Raw genomic sequence first — 16,048 nt, 5'->3', positions numbered from 1 at the left:
AAGATAATTTTAAAAATAGGAAGTAACTATTACAAATTTTATATACCTGTGAATAATACCTGTGATTTTTTTTATTTATCAAAGATGCAAAAGAATTAGGCGAAATTTCTTTCTATTCTAAAAATAAGAAATAGAATATAAACATACAGTCATGCTTAAGTATTTTAGAGCCTTTTCCCTAAAAGGAAAACTAATGATGCTACTGTAAATACAAGCCAAATATATTGTTAACCACATTAATATGAAATAAAATAAAAGTATGAACTGGTGTCTTTAATGCTTTCTCTGATATTGTTACCATTTCTTTTTAGAATTTATCATGAATTTAAGTAAGAGCTTTCTAAAAATGATTCAAAGAAATATATGGGTGCAAAATTACAATCCACTTTCCCCTAGAAATGTATTATCTACCTGAACATAGAGCATAAAACCTGAGAAACTCATGTTTTAGAAGTACTTCCCCTGCCATTAGAAGCTGGTTTTATTATTCAATATTTAAGTATTAATAGAAAACAGGTTTTCCCAAAATTATAAAATAAATGTGATTTTAGAGGAATATTCATTTAACTTACAGAATATGCATTAAATTGCTACCAAGAGTTAAACTGATACACATGATACTGTTTTTAATATATCAGTTATGAAACAGAAACTGGGATGAAAAAAGCCGATATGTATCACATTTAAAAAGAGCCTTTAGATTTTCAAATGGCTATGACTTTTCCTCTTTCCTTACCTTTCAGAGTAATAAACCTATCTTTCTTTCTAAGCTCCTTCACATGAATTGTTTATTTTCAGTTATACTCTCAGACTCAATTTTTAGAGCAAACAAATGAAAAAATATTACCTTGGAGATACAAGATGAGTAAAACTGTAGAAGTCTTATTGGAGAATTCTAGATAGCAGGAACCAGAACTAAATAAATACATAAATATGTGCTATATGTGTGTAGTACCAACTTAATACTTTATTAGCGTGAAGCTAAAAATTTCTTAGCAAAAAGTTGGCAAAAGTAGACATTATCCTATTATCTAAGTTCTTCTTGGAGAGACTTAAAACTAAATCTTTAAGTAAATGATCTATAAGAATTATTAGTCTGGTCAGGTGATCACATGTACCCAAGGCCCCCAGATACTCTGTATGTACATAGTATGAATTCTGGATGTTGACCAAACATTGCTGTTAAGTCAAAAATAACTTCAATTATTAAATTTTCATATTTTTCACTTTTTATTCTATCACAGTTTCTAGATCAGTGGATCTGGTCAATTGATCTACTGGTGAAATAGTTAAGTGTTTATATTTTTATCCCCATCAGTGGTTTGGGGGCTTCTCCAGGGCAGCAACTTGTTTAAATTACTAGTGCATAGTGCTGGGCATGTAGCAAGGACACAAAAATTGTTCACTGGATACAGTGAATGAAGGAACACACAAAATATTTCTACAGAGACAGAAACATGAAATGCTCTAAAATGTATTATCAAGACAGTAATGTTTATTCTCATCAAAGAATGTTGAGTGGGAATTTTTTGGCTGTCCTTGAATTGAAGATAAATTGTAGCAGAGACAAAAGTGATGCACAGGCACCCCTGACCAAATGCAGCCAAACCACTGCCCTCAGTTTTCTAAGATGTTGCAGAATGAGCCCCACCACTCCCAAGTATGACTCTAGCCTACATGACAAGATAAATCAGGGTAAGGGGTAATGAGGAACACTGGGGTGCAGTGATGGTTAGAGAGCTTCCTCACTCAAGTCAAGCTGGGAAGCACCAAGATCTTACATCATGGACACTGTGGCTCCCTGCAAGAAGGGGAGGCTGGCATCTCACTTCCCAGCGAGACTGATTACTATACAAGGAAACATCAGACTTGCCCTGGTCTGCCACTGGAATAGAATTAAACCTGGTGTAAGTGTTCTTAAATAACTTGATATATGTCCCTGGAAGTGTATGGGAGGCGGGAGAAACATTTTGATCTAAAAATTTCTCTACTTCTTGGCTAGAGATTTCTGAAGATGCTTGGTGGAGCAGCCTGCACCAGCAAGCCTAATACGGCCATAGAAATAATATACCTGGGAAGGGAGAGTGTAAAGAGCTCTTCCACCTCTTACCTACCCACTCATTCCCTGAGGCCCTAGAAATAGAGTATCACAGCTTCCCATTGCTCCATGTGAGGGAACACAGAGAGTAAAGGAAGAAGCATGGGCTGCTGGTCAAGTGGGTCAGTGCCTCACCTCGAGACGGGTTTGAACTGGTGCAGCAGAAAGGAGATTAGCTGCCCATTTCTGAAGAAGGGCTCAGTGATAAAGACAGCCTGGATAAGACTATCACTCCAAGAAAATTGTATGAAAATCCTCTAATCATCAGAGATATTCTGCAGCAGTCAGAAACCAAATTATGCCAGAGTAGGCCACATCATCTTCAGAAGACCAGGTTTAGATGATGACCTGTGCTCTTCCATCCCTCCTCTAACATCCCACCCCTGCCATTTCTCCAAGTACTAGACCCAGGAGAGGAAAAAGGATGCCAACTATCTTTAACCACTTAGGTGGCCTGCCCTGAGATGCAGAATGGGGAATGATCAGGTGAGACTTAAATCAAATTTGAGATTAAAATTTCAAACACTCAGATTTCTACTAACCAAAAGTGACCAGTAAGTTGTAGCATCTATTCAAAGGCATAGTTAAGGAAGAAAAAAGGAAGATTAGAGAGTACATAGTTCAAAGTAGGTGTGAAGAAAAATTCTCAATCATAATATAAAGTTGGTCACTGGGATGGTAGTACAGCATGGAGAATACAGCCAATGGTATGGTGACATCCTTATGTTGAGAGATAGTAACTGCCCTAGTTGGGGTGAGGATTTAGTAATGTGGGTAACTGGTGAACCACTGTGCTGTATACTTGAACTAATCTACGACTGTCTATCAACAATATTTCAAAAAAAAAGAAAGACAAGGTAGGTGTGAAGAAAAAGCCATTTCAGGTTTATATCCAATGAGTTGAAGCTGTTTAAAAAAAGTGCTTCTATACTTATTTATACCTGCTGATGCCAGGATGAATCCTCAAAAAGCTAACAACAAAAAACTTGTTAGTAGAAGTTATTAAGTTCAAGTATAGGTTGATATACTCTCCAATTTTAAAAAAAGCAAAATGTTGCCCACGGTAAATTGTCAAGTGATAGCTGTTACTTGCCTGCTTAAGCTCATTTCAATTTATATCCATAGCTGGATAAAGCCAGTCTTTTCTGCTCACTGCTCCTTCTCTGCCCACCTTATATTTGAAATTCCCTACAAGTCCATTTTTGGTAACCATCTCTCCTTACTCCAGAGCTTTCTCTGGGTGATCTCATGTACTCTTTTCAGACAAATATTTCTAAATCCATAGTTTCATCCTGTATGCAAAACTACCTAATGGATTTATAAGTCCTTCAGACATTATAACCTTAACATATCCACAACAGAACTCATTAGTTCTCCCTCCACACCCAACACTGCGAAAACCTGGTATTCCCCCCTTTTTCTTTCTGTATCTCAAACAATGACATCACCAATCTAATTCTCTAAATTAGAAAACTTCTTCTTTACCCCAATTCCCTATACACAACTGTTATCCAGATGATTCTAATTGATCTAATCTAATCTAGATGATTTCTTAAATCTAGGTTCTATTCTCTAATTCTACAATCTTTTTCTTAATCTACTTGGACAATCTCAACAGTCTTTAATCCAGTCTTTCTGGGTTTCCAGTCTCTTCAATTCGTGTCTACACTTCACCCTGACACTGAAAAATGAATTGGATAAAGAGTTATTTTTAGATAAGAATTCTGTACTAGCTGTCTGCTGCCCACAGGATTAAGGCTAAAAACATGCTGGAAGCTTCAGATTGGCTGTTGAGGCCTTTACAACCTAGGTCACTCTTGCATCATATCCAGTATTACTCAGTTCAGTAGGCATTACCTCCTTTAGGAACTCTGGCCCAGCTGAAGTGTGCAGAAAAGCCAATTCATTCTGGACCCTGCACCTCAGCATACTCCATGTCTGAACCCACATTTTATTCTAATGGTCTTCAGTTTTGCTTCTACACAAGCTTGGGTTTACCTCTTTGCTCTTTTTCTTGATTAATGACTTTATCTTATGACTCAAGCTAACATCTTCACTAAAGGCTTAGTAATAGTGTATTCGTTATGCAGTACAGGGCAATGTTTAAAGTCATATTTCCTGGTTCAAATTTTGGCTCTGTCACCTAGAAGCCATGTGACTTTGACCACTGAACTTAACCTCTCTGTGCCTTAGTTTTCTCAGGTGAGAAGAAACAGGCTCACAAAAGTACCTTCTGCAAAGAGTCAATGTCAGGAAAGTGCTCTGAAATGTACTCAGCACATAGCAAGTTCTCAATATGTATTAGCTGTTTTTTTTTTTTTTTTACTAATACTTGATTTATTATCCAGAAGCAAAAGGAGAGAAAAATTCTGAGCAGCAAAATTATATATGCAGACAAAACTGCACATACTAATTTGAACTTGCAAAGAACCAGTTAGTTAGGAAAACAATTTCAGATGCTGAAGTTTTAAACTTAATGCAATTTCCAAATATGAGTCCCAGCACAATGTGGCACAGTACCCAAATGAAGGGAAGCTTGATAATTTTAAGTGGAGTCAAGAGAAAAAAATGACCGTAGACAAAGAAGAAATTCTTAGGGGTGAGGACAACTGATGTAAAATACAGAAAGGAGCTCACAGGCTGACTAAATTCTGGAAAATAACAAAAACAGTTAATTTCTAGCATGTCTAAAGAGCTGTTGTTAAATGATTACTACCAGACTGCTAAGGGTTGCATAAGATTTTAATAATTTCCTTAATTCAGTTATTTAGAGAATATTTTTCTGGAAGACTATACCTATAATTGTTTAATAAAATAAAGTAGAATTTGTTTACAGACATTAGCTGTAATTCACTGATTTCTGCCAAGGGGGGAACTTGCCAGCGTTTGTTTCTACTGTACCATTTATTGATAAGCTAAGGGAGTCTTTGAATGTTCACAGGATGAGAATGATTAAATGCTTAAAATCAAAAGTAAGTCAACTTGAGGAATTTTGTACCATCACTAATGTTCTAATGAGTTTAAAGACAGTAAATTTCTTTTCACCAAAGAATACAATCACTAAAATGACTTCATGTTTTAGATCTCTCTTGCATTAGCAACAACAATTTACCACTGACTACTCATTTCACTTGATGACTTAGTAAGAGTGTATGGCTGGTTATTAGCTTTTTATATATTTACATATTTGTAGCCTTGATTATTATGTAGCTTTACTGCAGTCTTACATTAAGATAGAGAGTTAAAAGCTAAATTGAAGGCCTGTGAAATTACAATTTTAATACTCTGAGCTTTTTGTAAGACACCTTAGCAATTAAAAGATTTAATTATACTGATATACTGCATATTAAATTAAACAAACACTATTACTTAATTTATGAAGGAAAAAAGTTTCTTTGTTAAGAACCATGAAAATATATCTTCATATGAATTAATTATCAGCAGATAGTGATTACGCTAGTTGGGGTGAGAATTTAATAATGTATATAACTGTTGAATCACTATGTTGTATACTTGAAGCCAATATAATATCGTACAACAACTATACTTTAATTCAGAAAGTCCTTATTCTTCAAAAGGATACTTAGTAAGAGCCTACATCTTTATCCCAAAGAAGAAACTGAAGTGTCAGCACATCCCAAAGAATATCTACAGGTTTTAGCACCCTGAGAAGTCTAATTTCCCTACTACATCAGAACCAAATGAGAGACTAAGAGTCAGACTATTCTGTTTTAAAGTGAATTTTATTTAAAAGACATTAATTATATGGATATAGTTGATCTCTTATAATACAAAAGGACCTAGGACTTATGTCAAAGTACTGTTCAGGCTGGCCATAATGTTTCAAATATTCTTTTCTTTAAAGAGTAAGTTCGTCTGATACATGATGGGTAATTCCAACAAAGCTTGCTTTAAGAGTTTCAAATTTTTCTCTTTGAAAATTTTTCCTGAATGATGGAAGCTCAAAAAAATTTGTCCTGTACATTGTAATACACATGGATGTTTCTGCATGAACTGTTTACTGTTTAAACAGAACTTTGTCACAGTGAACTTGCAGGCTCAGAAACTCAACAACAATAAAAAAGGTATCTGTCCTCCCAAATTATTTTATCTGCTCCTGTATGGTAGTTTGATACTCTCTTTCACTAATCCTCTTAAGATCTGTCTATATTTCTGGGAAGAAGATGTTTCTGCTATGGATGGGTGAAATTATAAAGCAAAACTAGTTTGGTTTTGAATCAAGACAACTAGGTTTTGGATTTTTAAAAAGCTGTTATTTACTTTTCCTAACATAATGAATCTACTCTAATGAAAGTTTTCTGTGTTCATGAGTGAGAGGTAATATGGAAAAAGGTTGCCAAGCTAATGTCAGGACAGGAGAGAAGGGTGTCAGGATTAGTTTGAGCCAACAAACCTAACAGGCTCAAAAAGAACTATGTACTTCTAACTGTGAAAGATATATGTCGGAAAGTATGATGGAAGTTAGTTATAAAAAGGGTTCTGACACTAAGCTACTACGTATATTCTGAAAACCTGAATTAAGTATGAAGTATAAAAATAATATCAGATTTAAAGAAATTTCATTTATGACAATTAAAGTAAAAACATTTCCTTATCACCAAAACCTGATGTATTAACCTCAATCAAACCTAACAACTTTTTTGAAATTAGTGGTTTAAGAAGTAAACACTAAAGGGAATCAGTCTTAAATTAAAAAGTGATAAATTATATTGTTCACTTTTTGATCCTGAATTCCACTCTTAGTTCTTAACATGTCTTTTTGATGTAACCACCCCAACTGTCCCCATTGCTTATTGACTAAACATTCAAAATGAGGTTATGAACAAAAAGCCCACAGAGTCAAAATAACTTCTTCAGACATCAACCTTAGCCATAACATATGCTTGGACTACAATATCTTTGTTTTAAAATGTAGAGTAGCCAATTTTTCAACACAATCTTCTAAATAAATGACATTTTTAAAAGAACAAATTATGAGGAAACTTTATGCTTTTTAGAACTCTTTTTGGTAAGCTATTTTTCTTTTTGCCATGTGCTTTAAACATCTTAATAAATTCCAACATGGTGACAAGAAACCACAGACTGCACCTGTGCTTTCTATCTTAATTAATTCAGTAAGTACAGGCCTGCCCACTTTAATTTGTAAAGGAAATGATGATATAGTGAGTTTTAACTTAAGGTATTAATTACCTAAAGAAGCAGAATTAGCCTAATGTTTCAATAGACCTTGCCTACATACAACCACCAAAAAAAAAATTCTGTAATTATATTAAACAGCATATTTAGGAATAAGCAAGCAAAACGCGCATTCAACTCAGGTGGCCAAATGGACTGAATTATATTGAGGAAAAAAAAACCTGTAGCAGCTCAGAGACACTCAAGTTTCTGTTGTGTTTAACGACCACAGAATCAATTACATTCTGTTTAGTTGCCCAGTGACTAATTAACTATTAACATTTTTTTCCTACTTGTATATAAACACTTATCTTTGAAGAAGGCCACTCTCCTTTGGAAACAAAGGTTATGACTATCTTAAATGCCCCGGTAGACTGATGGTCAAAATCTCATAAAAATTCTAATGGACCTAGACAATCACATGATACAACTGTGCACACGCCACACCATCTGTTGGATACAATTGCCAGCACAGATTTCGTGAGTTGGCAAAGGACTGAAATAGTCAAGAATTCTGTACGTATTTCAAAGTGCAGGCTTCTCATTAATTTTAATTTCCTGTTGGCTCTACAAGGAAAGAGTGAGCAGTGAAAGCACAATGTGCCACATACATACACTCAAGTCCATGCCACATGTACACCTGTAACCATAAACTCTTACACCCAGGGCTATCCACTACAAGGTTTTTGAGATTTTGTGTTTATTTCTTCTTTACCCTAGAAGAAATAAATCTGAAATATCTATAAGTGATCTTTTTATACTTCATCAATACTCTTGCAAGCATCTGGAAATACTTGACAATAATCGTTTAATTAATGCAAAACTAATCGACGACAATCTGCTTGATTAGTTCACTCAACTAAGTGGTTTTCTCAGTCCACACAACTAGGGACTGAAGAGAACAAGAACTTCTTTGACTAAGGAGTACACTACAAGGGAAGCTTGCAGCCAACATCTCTTTAGGAAGCCAAAACACTGTATTTAAGTAGATAAAGCAGATGACAGCACACTGCTTCATGGGTAAAAACTGGTAGATGCTGCTGGCTCAAGTTTTCACCCCAAGGCTTTCTACAGGGCTTGTGCTGCCGAGGGCTTTCCGAAGGCTGGCGTTGCTGCAAGTGTTTTTGTGGGCTCTCATACTCCACAGCTGTCCCCACTCAATTACCCTTTGTAACTGTTGGCTGCTCTAGGAGGGGTGAAAAGCTCCTGAGAAAGAAACATTTTTCCAGAACATGGGATGATTTCTAAAATGCCTATGGGGCCTCCAGCAGTAGGGCTGGAGCTTTTTCTGGGTTTATTGCTTCCTGGGTTTCGCAGGAGCGAAGCTTTTTCTTTGTTTCTCAATAACCATACTGACTTGCCAATCCAGGAATCAGAGGTAAGATTTTAAAAACTTAGGAAAGTTCAAGGCAAATTTACACTTAGAGAAGAGGACTTTTTTTTTTTCCTCTGACACACTTACTGAGGCTTTTTCTCCAGTGCTGCCCTGATAACTCTTGTGTCCCTTAGCTCAAAAGAACAACACAAATTGAATAAATATTTAAGAATCACTGTAATCAAGAACGGTTAACTAACAACTCAGTTTGAGTCAAAAACAAAAATTGGTTTACCTAATTCCTCTTATACTAGTAATAATTGCTGATCTAATTTTTTTCTTCTTTTCAAATTTGGAACCAATATAGTGGGTTAACAGATGGCTTGTAATTTTTTTTTCTTATTCCAAAATAATTACATTACCAAAAATATATCTACTTAAATACGATACTGTTATTCCTGCAAAGCATGATCTACATGCTCTCTACTTCACACTAAACAATCTGGATGCTAAGGCTGTTTGGAAATAATTCTAAGAAAAACTGAAACATTAGACTAGTGCTATAATAAACAGATTTGTCTTTTACATTTGTTTTAGAAATCATCATAGGCACACCCTAAACAGAACTTTTTTAGTAGAGTTAAACATATTTTCCCTTATCTTTATACTACCCTCAAATTGGTGAAATCATAAATTGATACTGTGATCACTTCATTACATCCAGGAACATAACATGAAACAACAGTTCACAGCAAATCCAAGACAAATGCTCAAAGAAAATATGCAAATTTGTTGCATTCAGGCTTTAAGATAAAGAATGCTTCCTACTTTGCACATTTGTCTAGCAGGTGCCTCTCTGTTTTGTCTTTTGTGAATTTGCTCTAAATACAACAAAAAACAATGAAGTGTTCTCTTTAATTTTTCTTTCTTGTAAACTATTTTCCTCAGTGCAAAAGCTTCTCTGTCCTGGAAATATGGTAAAAAAAAATCTGGGCTGTTTTAAGCAACTTGTGTTCAACAGACATAGGGATCACATAAAATCCAGTTCTTTTGGAAGACATACTTGGAGACATCATAAAGAGGGAAGATAAACACATAAACCTTAGCACACTTCATACTTTGATGAGTTACATTTTTAAAAATTCTATATCTAATGTATGATGGAATGAATAAGACCAGATTTCTCTTATCATTACCATCTGGTGTCTTAAGTGGAAATCTGTCTTTGCTTTTAGTCCACTTCCTCACTTGGTAAGCAAAGTATTCCATCAAACTTTGTACTCTTTGCCTCACCTATGCTTCCTGTTTCCTACACTCCTTAAGTCCCTCTTACACATTTTCTTTCATCTTTTACCACACTCAATACTACTCTTAGTGATTCTTTATTCATCTCCTGGCAATCCTTCCCTTATTCAGCTCTTATTTACTCCCATTTACATTCCCCTTAGGAGCTATTAGAAACATTTTCCACTTTCCTCAAAGTGATGAGAGGGCTGAGCAGTTCCAGTTGACAGATGTAGTAAACACTGGAGAATAGAAAACTGCTCTATACACTCCATTCTTTCCGCACACCCTTCTTCAGGCTACCTGCTCTTTATAAGTCGGAAAAGTAATAATTTTGCAAAAATGGGATCCAGTCATATGATCTCTTAAACCTCTTTCCTACCGTGAAGACATTTTCTTTTGTTTTGCTTTGGTCTTCTATTTAGTTCCTCGCCTTAACTAAAATAGTACCCTCTAATCTAGTAAGTCAGCTATTTCTCTTTATTAACCTTTTCTACTGCCTCCCACTTCTATTTGGTTTCTTTTCTTTCCTATTGTATTACTGTATTATCCCAAGCCTGTTTCACATAACTGATTTCCCCTACCTCTAGTTTTTTCCTATCAATAAATCCTGCATACTACCATGAAGACTAATATTCTTAAAACACTTTTCATCATGCCATTTTCCAACTTAAAACCCTTCAGTGACTTTCTACTGCCTAGGCAATAAAAATTCAGACGTTGCAATCTTACCTTCAAGGCTTCCACCATCTGACCTGAACCTCCTTTTCATTTTTCTCTCTGTATTGTTCCAAATGAATTGGAAGGTTTCTACTTCATTTTCACCCCAATACACTTTGTGGTTTCCTGCCTTGAAACTGTTTATTATGTGCATCATTCTTTGAAGCACCTGCCTTCCTTCTTTCTCCTATCCATCTTCCAATGCTTAGACAGTCCCCCTCCACAATATAATTTCATGACTATCCAGCCTTACTGAGTCCTCCTCTTATGCAAAACAACACGGCGTCTGAGTTACTGCTTTGGATTATAACACAATTAATTTACACCTTGTTTTCTTAACTTGATCAGTAAATATATACATTTACAATTTTTTTTTAACCCATGGTGCCTAGTACAATCCAAAGAAGAAAGTAGGAAATATGTTAAATTAGTTTAATGCTTTCTAACAAATTTTGGAATTTCCAGATAGGACTCCAAAATCTACAATAGGCTAAAAATGTTATCAAAAGTTTACTTATAGGAATTGGCCCCTGGAAAATCTGATGCTCTGAGTCACAAAACTAGAATGAGCCAAAAAGGGACAGTGGAAGGCTGCATTTCAAAAGGGGTGTGTGTGTGTGAAATTTTAAAAGTAGGGTACTCAAGTGGCTCTTATCAAAATCACTAATGACCTCCAAATTTCTAAATTCAATATTCTAATTTTCTGTTGAATTTTAATTATGACACTTTCTAGTAGATTGTCTGCAAAGATGATGGAAACAAATCCTATCACTCCACAGGGTCCTCTGTGATAAGGCTTGGCTGTGCTTCCCCTCACGAGATGAAATCTATTTCCTTATCCCATGAATCTGGACTGGCTTTGTGACACAGAGTTTGACTTAATATGGTAGAAGTAACACTATGTGATTTCCTTCTCCCCGCTTAGTTATTTATTATATTGTGGTAAAATATTCATAACTTAAAATTCACCATTTTAACTATTTTTAAGTGTACAATTCAGTGACATTAGGTACATTCACACTGTTGTGCAACCATCACCATCATCCATCCCCAGAACTTTTTTCAACCTTCAAAACTGAAACTCTGTATCTAGTAAACAGTAATTCACCATTTCCCCTTTTCTCTTAGCCCTTTGCAACTATCATATCTACTACTTTCTGCCTCCATGGATTTGACTACTTCAGGTGCCTAATATAAATGGAATCACAGTGTTTCTCCTTTGGTGACTGGCTATTTCACTTAGCATACTACCTTCAAAGTTCATCAATGCTATGGCATGTGTCAGAATTCTCTTCCTTTTTTAAGCTGAATGATATTCCATTGTATGCATATGTCACATTTTGGTTATCTATTCACCCACTGATGGATACTTGGGTTCCCCGACTCCTTTACTATTGTGAATAATGTTGTTATGAACATGGATGTATAAATATCTGTTCAAGTCCTGCTTTCACTTCTTTTGGGTATATGTCTAAAAGTGGGACTGCTGGATTACATGGTAATTCTATGTTTGATTTTTTTGAGGACTCCCTACTGTTTTCCACACCAGCTGTACTTTTTACATTCCCACCTGCAGTGCACAATGAAGGGTTCCAACCCCTCCACACCCTCACCAACATTTTTTTCTCTCTTTCTCTGTTATATAATAGCCATCTTAATGGGTATAAAGTGGTTTTGATTTGCATTTTCCTAATGATTAGTAATACTGAACATCTTTTCATTTATTTATTGGCCATTTGTATATCTCCTTTGGAAAAATATCTATTTGATTCCTTTGCCCATTTTTAAAATTGGGTTGTTTGTTTTTTTTGCTGTTGAGCTGTAGGAGATTTATATATGTCCTGGATGCTAACCCTTATCAGATATATGATTTACAAATGTTTTTTCTCATTCCGTGGGTTGCCTTTTCACTCTGTTGATGCACAGCTTTAATTTTGATATAGTCTAATTTATCTAATTTTTCTTTTGTTGCCTGTGGTTTTGATGTCATACCCAAGAAATCATTGCCAATGAAGCTCCAATATCATGAAGCTTTTCCCCTATTTTTTTCCTGTAAGTTTGACAGTTCTGGTATGTGTAAAGTTACTTTGTGTATATGGTGAAAGGTAAGGGCCCAACTGCATTCTTTTGCATGTGGATATCCAGTTTTCCTAGAAGTATTTCTTGACGCAACTGTCCTTTTCCCATTGAATGGTCTTGGTACCCTTGAAAAAAGTCTATGGTTTATTTCTGGGCTTTTACTCCACTGCTCTCTATATCTGTCTGCCTTGATTACTGTAGCTGTGAAGTTTAAGTTGAAATCAGTAAGTATGAGACTTCCAACTTCCTCTTCATCAGGACTGTTTTGACTGTTTGAGTCCCTTGAAATTCCATATGAATTTTAGAATGGATTTTTCTATTTCTACAAAAAATGTCATTGGGATTTTGATAGAGATTACACTGAATCTGTAGATTGTTTTGTACAATACTGACATCTTAACAATATTGTCTTCCAATCTATAAACATTAGATGTCTTTCCATGTTTTTCCATTTTTTCTATGTACTGGAGATGTCTTTGATTTCTTTCAGCAGTGCTTTGTAATTTTCAATGTACAAGTTTTTCACCTCAATGGTTAAGCTTATTCCTAAGCGTTCATTCTTTTTGATGCTATTGTAAATGGGCACTGTGAAGATTCTAGGCTAAGGTCTCAAGAGACCTTACAACTTCTGCCATCACCTGATGGCAGACTGCTACTGCCAAATAAAAACCCCAAGCTTGCCAGATAGGGTCATATGACCTAGGCAACTGTCATCACAACTGCCAGACACAAGTGAAATAATTTTAAAGAGATGATTCAGCTCCAGTCAAGCTGCCAAATGATACTCGCCACTTGAGAGACCACAGGTGAGATCAGCAGAAGAACCACTTGGCTGAACATAGTCAAACTGCCTACCCACAAAATTGTGAGCAAATAAAACAGCTGTTACTTTAATCCAATAACTTTTGGGGGTGGTAGCAAAGACTAGCTGGACAGAATTAGATAATTTTACTTGCTATTTTTTAACTATGACAATTTATTCATTACTTTGTAGCACATTTCAAACTGTTTGTCAGAGGCTATTAAGATTAATCCCAACTGAGATAAGACAGAGTTCTTTGATGCTAAAAACTACATAATTCATCATGTTCATGAATGATTTAAAGCTTGAATGTCAGCATTCTAAATAATTTACAAAACTTACAAAAATAGCTGAAAATGAACTCTTACCAACAACTATAGAAAGACTTTATTTTCTAATTTCTAACTTCAAAATTGAAAAAACAGTAAGTAGATATTACAATTAATATTTTCAGGCTAACCTGTGCCACTGCTAATATTTGTTAGCAATTCGTACTAAATTTATTGGTGATAGACTTTGAAACTTTATTATCTGACTATTAAAAAACTGAAACAATCACAATATTTAGGATAAAAGTACTTAACATTAAAAATATTTATAATCCCAAAGATTTAGAAGCATGATGACTATGCAAAATGATTAATATTACTTAAAAGTTTTAAAGATATACACATATCTAAACTTTTATGTACTTACCAAAAAATGTACCAATAAATATAGCTACAAAGGATTGTAGTTATTTTATGTGGAAAAAAATTAGAGAATAATATTCAAAGGTAACATAATACTTAAAATATGCTAACGCAAAAATTTACTTGGTTGCCAATGGGTTTCAGCCCCAGGCAAGTTCACTATGGATTCAGTGAGATTGAGGAATGACAAGGGAACATTCTTGGGGTAAAAGGGTTTATTACTCAGCTTTGTTCTTCAGGCTGATAGTTCAAGCACTAGAATTACATCTACATTATGTTACTCTACAAGAAGATATGTCAAAGAAATAATCAATCTTCTGATGTTTTCTTCCGTCTGCTACTTCTATAGCTTTTCTTCTTCCTTCCTAATTACAAGCATTTAGTAGAATTCGTGCCTCATATCGAAAATTACCAAGTATCATAATTCATCCAAGTGGTAAAGATACCTCAAGACAAATGCTGGGCATAGAGGCCACAGGGCATAAATATGCAAAGAAGTAAAAAGCTAACCTTTTCAAAGAATATTGCTTCTCTCTCACTTACCAACTTTACATTTCCCTGTATGGCCCCAGAAGATGACTGGTTAGCTAGAGACGGGTAAGATTCCTCAAGGGAGGAACAACCTAAGACAGGCACAGTCGCAGGGGGGCCATCAGGTGAGAAATTGGGGATCAACAGAGGTGAGGCTTAGAACCTCACCCTCCCTGTTTTGAGAGAAATCTTCTGCATCCGTGGATGTTTTGTTGCCCTTGTCTAGCTTGGATTAATACTTAGTCTATAGGCACAGACCTGATCATCTACATTTGCCCTCTTACAGCACTAAATTATGTTTTCTACCTTTATCTTGCATCTACCTACCACTTCAGCATTTTATTTAAAAAAATAATAATAATAAAAAGGGAGAAATGTGGGATTCACATATAAATCAATATAAAAATCAAACAAATAATATCTGACTTGATTGTTTATAGTTCATGATGCGTGATCAAAACTGAAAGTTTCTGTGATATGACTGCCCTTGCACTGTTCACTATGTAAGAACTTATTCACTATACAAGAACTTGTTCGTTATGCTTCAGAAGATTGGAGACTGTTGAGAATTAGGCTTGGGGTTGATTAATAATTGTGCATTGAGTCCCCTATACAGAATTTTATTGTTGTTAACAACCATTTGATCAATAAATATGAGAGATGCCCTCTCAAAAAAAAAAAGAATTACATCTACATGCAACAGTGTGTAGTTCTGTGATCCTCCTTCGTCTCTGCCTCGCTCCAGAGTACTGGAAAGAGCTCTTTATATAGTGACTCAGTCAGTAATAGCTTATCGTCTATGGGTGTGGAAGCAGTAGCCTAGTAGCTGGCCAGTTACATCATCAAGCAATTTAGGGTCAGGTGAGGATTCTGGTCATAGGAACTTCTATTTTCCCTACATGACTCCACCAAATTTCTTCTCCATTAAAGAACTAACTTTGAGAATTTACTCTCTCTTAAGAAGTGGAAACAGTTGCTTTAGAAGAACAGTTGTCGTTAGAAGAAATAAGTAATAAGGAGCAGAGCAGAGGAAATAAAGATAAAATTTAACAGAAGGGACTGTAATACACAATTTAATGTAGAAAAATAGGACTATCATTTTTGATAAACCAAGTGAAATCAACACTTAAGTAGAAACTAATTCAGTTAACTTTCAAAGTGGAGTCAAACTTCTCAGTCTATGTCATAAATACCTTTGCATCATTTGTTTTGGAAACTGAATACACTGTCAGAAGTATATCATAGTTGCTTATTAAAAAAATCTTTTGAAACTGTTATCATTTTAGTTTTAAAGAGTTCTAAATACTTTTTTAAACTTGGGCTATTATTTA

At 35.1% G+C, this 16,048-nt stretch overlaps 1 protein-coding gene across 3 annotated transcripts in view; it reads right to left on the bottom strand.

The window, feature by feature from the left end:
- Positions 1-16,048, bottom strand: part of STK3 (serine/threonine kinase 3) — a 354,002-nt gene that overhangs the window by 57,883 nt on the left and 280,071 nt on the right. The gene's annotated exons all lie outside the window — the stretch shown is intronic.

Source organism: Manis pentadactyla, chromosome 3, assembly GCF_030020395.1.
Source record: "Manis pentadactyla isolate mManPen7 chromosome 3, mManPen7.hap1, whole genome shotgun sequence".
Lineage (NCBI taxonomy): Eukaryota > Metazoa > Chordata > Mammalia > Pholidota > Manidae > Manis > Manis pentadactyla.
Note: the sequence above shows the minus strand (reverse complement) of the source record. Positions and strands in the feature narration are given on the sequence as shown.